Below are 5,989 nucleotides of genomic sequence, written 5' to 3' on the forward strand. Positions count from 1 at the left end.
CTGCCTGTGAGCTGTAAGTCTCATATCTCCTACTTATGGAGACAGATACAGCGTTTAGTGTAATTTAGAAATTTCTGTGTCAATACAGTATCAAAGAGACAATGTTCATTCTAGCAGCTTCAGGACTGCAGGGATTTTAGTCTCCGATTGACCTTGAGTTGCCCGCTTACCGATATCCTGACAGGTTCCCAATCTTATATGTCTGGGAATGTGCAGGATTTCATTATGCTTTATATAGGTGGTTGAATTCCACACTTAGGACATGAGGGTGTTAGTTCCACTCGAGGTCAGTGGAGGTATGTGCATGTATGTGGTTATGTTACAGGCAAACGAGTATGGTGAAACTCAGAAAAAATGGAGCAATCACCCAATATTCTCAGCACCGTGGCTGCATGGTGATGCTCTTAAATTCTGGTGCTCACGTTGTAATGCTGCCTGTATATCCTAGATATACTAGAGTTGCCCATTTATCACTGTATTGCCAAATTTACAATATCACACATATAGGGATAGAAGCAGAGTTTATTGTGGTTATACGTGATTATGGTTCCACCCATAGGATGTGATATGTAAGGAACACCATCTGAGGTACTGGTTAAATTCTACATACATGTGATAGGCAGACAGATACGGTGCAAACTCTCATAAATCAAAATAGACAATGCTGTCAGCTCAATGGCTGTATAATTATGATTTAGGATTCTGGTGCCCACTTTATAGGACTGCAAGTGTAGGCACTAGGTAGGTTATAACTTAGACTTCTCAATGGTCTCAGCACCGTGGCTGTGTATATTGAGTTATCAAGGCTAGTGCTACAAAGTTGCCTGAGCAGACATCTGATATATTGTAGCAGTGTCTGTCTCAAGCTTGTGTGGTGTACCAACAGTTGACACTGCAGCTTTCAGGTTTTAAATAGTAGCGGCAGAACCCTGATGTCGGGTTTTTAAATATAAACCTGTGGGAAAAGATACAGATCGAAATACATTCCTAACAGATATGCGTTGCCAATCAGCACACCGCTAGCCGGTGCACGCTTCGCATTTAGCTTTTTCAAGGCCTTGAAAAAGCTAAATGCGAAGCATGCGCCGGCTAGCAGTGCGCTGATTGGCAACACATATCTGTTAGGAATGTATTTCGATCTGTATCTTTTCCCACAGGTTTATATTTAAAAACCCGACATCAGGGTTCTGCCAGGGTGTCAACTATTGGTACATTGCTGGTAAAGACAGATATTCATGTCTACCCAGGCAGCACTGCTGACATGCACCTTCAGATAAGCAGCAGCTCAGGCTTGCATCAGAGCTCTAGTCACCACACAAGCCTGAGACAGACACTGCTACAATATATCAGATGTCTGCTCAGGCAACTTTGTAGCACTAGCCTTGAAAACTCAATATACACAGCCACGGTGCTGAGACCATTGGGAAGTCTAAGTTATAACCTACCTAGTGCCTACACTTGCAGTCCTATAAAGTGGGCACCAGAATCCTAAATCATAATTATACAGCCATTGAGCTGACAGCATTGTCTATTTTGATTTATGAGAGTTTGCACCGTATCTGTCTGCCTATCACATGTATGTAGAATTCAACCAGTACCTCAGATTGTGTTCCTTACATATCACATCCTATGGGTGGAACCATAATCACGTATAATCCCAATAAACTCTGCTTCTATCCCTATATGTGTGATATTGTAAATTTGGCAGTACAGTGATAAATGGGCAACTCTAGGATATCTAGGATATACAGGCAGCATTACAACGTGGGCACCAGAATTTAAGAGCATCACCATGCAGCCATGGTGCTGAGAATATCAGGTGTTTGCTTCATTTTTTCTGAGTTTCACCATACTCGTTTGCCTGTAACATAACCACATACATGCACATACCTCCACTGACCTCGAGTGGAACTAACACCCTCATGTCCTAAGTGTGGAATTTAACAACCTATATAAAGCATAATGAAATCCTGCACATTCCCAGACATATAAGATTGGGAACCTGTCAGGATATCGGTAAGCGGGCAACTCAAGGTCAATCGGTGACTAAAATCCCTGCAGTCCTGAAGCTGCTAGAATGAACATTGTCTCTTTGATACTGTATTGACACAGAAATGTCTAAATTATACTAAACGCTGTATCTGTCTCCACAAGTAGGAGATATGAGACTTACAGCTCACAGGCAGTTTAATCCACAACATAGAGAGCAAAGTACTTATAACTCTCTCTTTAAGTGGTATAATATCACAACCTGTGATACACAATACAACATATATTAAATCAGAACAGATAACAGTGCGTTGCCAAGATGCCACCGTCTTTTTAACACACTTATTCTATCTTTTGTCCATCACTTCCACTATGTTCTATGTGTGTTTTTATATTTCGCAAGTTTTAGACATATAAACAAATAAAGGTTATATTTTATTGTTTGATTAATCTCTGTGATAGGTGCAACACACCAGTGACAAACTTTTTCTTGTTTCCTCTTGAAATACTGTGTCCATAACTCCTGGCAATGAGAATGTAACTCCTGGCAACAAGCATGTATGTACTGTAAGTGGCACTTATGCGGCATAATTTGTAATATGCATTACGGTGTGTAGCATAATATGTAATAGGCATTACAGTGTGTGTTACAATATTTAATAGGCATTACGGTGTGTGGCATAATATGTAATACGCATTACAGAGTATATCATATTATGAAATGGGCATTATGTTGTGAGGCATAAAATGTAATAGGCATTACGATGTGTGGCATAATATGTAATGGGCATTATGGTGTGTGGCAAAATGTGCAATGGGCATTATGGTGTGTGGCATAATGTGTAATGGGCATTGCGGTGTATGGTATAATGTGTAATGGGCATTACGGTGTGCGTAATCCTTGTGCTGTATGTCCAAGGGGCTCTACCTGGTGCAGTGTTCCTAAGGAACTCTAGATGGCACAATTTGTATAAGTGGCACTACTGTATAAGTGCCACTCATTACAGGTAACTCATATCATCTGTTACACCAGTATTGAAGTAGCTGCTTGCATTCTGCCAGCCGCTATCTTACTGTCATATGCGGCGCTGCCGGCCTGCCCTCTGCTGCTCCTGAGTCCTGTAGCCTCCTCTCCTCTGCTGCTCGCTTGTGCGCTGGTGATGATCCCGCAGCTGCCCCATGGCTGCTGTGCTGCTGCTGCCGGCTTGCCGCTATGATGGTGACCACATCCGGTCCCCGGCTGTCTTTTAATAGGACAGCCGCGGCGCACAGAGGTTACCGTCGGAGCTGCGCTTTGTGACTTGCGCATGGCAGTCACTGATTTTTTTGCCAGGAAGGCTAAAATCCGGGAGGATCCAGTAGATTCCCGGGAGACCGGGAGAAAGAATCAAAAAGCGGGATACTCCCGCGAAATGCGGGAGGGTCGGCAACCCTGCATCATACTACTCCTGGCTGCTTAATCTGCCTATTCAGCTGTGATATCACCATTTCACCATCTGCTAAAACTTTTTGAATATCACTCTTTATGCTTGTACTTGCACTGTCAGTTTTGAAAATGCCCAGCTGTACCTCTAATGACTTTACCTCTCTTGCTGTTCCATTGAGAGTAGGTGTCCCTGATTATTTTATTCTTGGCCCTCTTCTCTATCTCTACATGTCCTCTCTGGGTGAACTTATTTGTTCACTCGACTTCCACTATGCCAAAAATACTAAAATCTACCCCTCGTTTCCTGATCGCTCTCCTTCCATCCTAACTCATATCTCCAACTGTCTCTCTGCTGTCTACTCATGGATGACCCAGCACTATTTTAGACTTAAAATATCAAACACTAAGCTGACCTCTTCCCACCCTCCTGCATAAAAGCTGACCATCTCTCATCCTAACCTGTTTATGCTCACCTCTCCCCCTTCTGTGTTACCCCTGTCTGTCTAACCCTCCCCTTTAGAATGTAAGCTCTCACGGGCAGGGCCCTCTCTCCTCATGTGCCTTTTTTAGAATATATAAACCACTGCCACCCTGATAATTGCTTCAGTGCCCTGTCCCCTGATGCAACTATCTGTGTTAACCATGTACTTGTCCTAAACTGTCTTGTAATGTAATTTTGTTTTGTGTTTGCTCATAACTATGCTCTGTAAAGCGCTGCGGAATTTGTATGCGCTATATAAGAAACTGTTAATAAATAAATAAATAAATACTGTGCAGTGTAATGTGAATATAGGACAATACTGTGTGGTGTAATGTAAATTGGTACTATTATAAAGTACCATAAAGCCACACCCTAAATTATATACCCTGTACTTGTCCTCTATTGTAATCACCTGTAAATCATTGTTTTGCGTATTCATTTATGTACTCTGTAATTGGGCGCTGGTTAATAATAATAATAATAATAATAATAATAATAATACATGTATACCTTTTCTCTACCTATATCATAGATGGCAGTGGCAATCACAACATGTTACAGTAAATGAGAGTGAACTCACTAGTCTCATAACTATAGATGCGTTCTAAGCATGGAATTTCCATTGAACTTCAAGTGGCAGTGTTGTTTACAGACCTGTATTACATGGAAGCTGATTGTGTTACACAGCCATATGTCATTGCAAATGCAAACTACCATTGATTTGTTTAAACTAATCTTCCAGACAGTGTAAATTCACTTGTAAATGGAAAATTCATGAAGCATTGTACAATAAGGTCACAGAAAAGCCTGCACAGGTATATCTTGTGTTTTTATATTGTAGATCCCAGTTTACCCTTAAAAAATACAGAAAAACAAATATTTCACCACATACAGATTCTCGTCATTATATCCACAGATTAAACCAGACAACCAGTTCTGGAAACATGTCATTTACTGATGACCAGATTGTACTAATAAGTAAAATGCAAGGAGCCATGTACAGCACATTGTGGTCAGCCAGATGCTGGAACTCAGATGAAATCAAATCAATAGATTTTGATTGGATGGCTGTTTTGTGCAAGACAGTGATTATAAACCAACTTGATTGAAAAAAGGAAACTAGACAACTAAATTGCAATTGGAAAAGCTATCTTGATGCAGCACTACCAATGACCGAAATTGATTTAGTATGTTCCCCTCGCACTAAGGGGCTGATTCAGAACTGCTCGCTAGACTTTTTAGATGCCCGCTTTCCACCGGATCGCTGATGTCATGTGACATCCGTCGCCCACTCCGATGCATTGCCACGCCGAGTGTTTCTATGGCCATATCTGTGGGCACGCCCATAAAACTTTGGGCGGTCCCCTGTGCCCACCCCCTGCCTACCCATCATGTTGTGAACACTCCGGCGAGTGTATACCTCGCCAAAGGCATTCGCTCCATGGGTCAGCCAGGGGAGTGATTCGGACCTAACCGATGCAGTCTGGGCATTGCTACCTGTTGCTGTTTCCCTTGCTCTCGTGGATTTTTAATACAGATTCAACAATCAGTTTATTTTGATGATAACAGATGAGGGTCCAGATGCACTAAGCTTCAAAAGTGATGAAATGGAGAGTGATAAACAACCAACCAATCAACTCCTCCTTGGCATTTTTCAAACACAATTTTTAAAGGGAAAGAAAAAAGTACTCTCCTTTGTTTGGGGGCACGCTTGTCAGAAAAAATAAATTTAGGTTATGATTGTAAGTTATAAAACGTAACTTTTAATTGGTAATTCTAAAAAAGGCTATAATATGAACAAAAGACACAGACAAACTACACATAACATAAATAGTGGTAAGGAACCACTTATCGGACTCAATAGAGTCCCTCCAGCGATTTATCGCTGGTATCAAGTATGTATATTGCCGCACTAATGGGCAAGTATTAGATATGTCCACAAATGTGGGTCACTTCAGTACAAAGGGTTACAGTGAAGTGAAAACACTGGTAGCGAAATGGTTAAAAAATATTAACAGGTTACATCCAATAAGTTGTATGGTGTGTGTCCAGTTCACAAATGTATAAACCATGCAGAATCAGCATATAGTTTG

The sequence above is a fragment of the Crinia signifera genome, chromosome 1 (assembly GCF_055691185.1).
Source record: "Crinia signifera chromosome 1, ASM5569118v1, whole genome shotgun sequence".
NCBI lineage: Eukaryota > Metazoa > Chordata > Amphibia > Anura > Myobatrachidae > Crinia > Crinia signifera.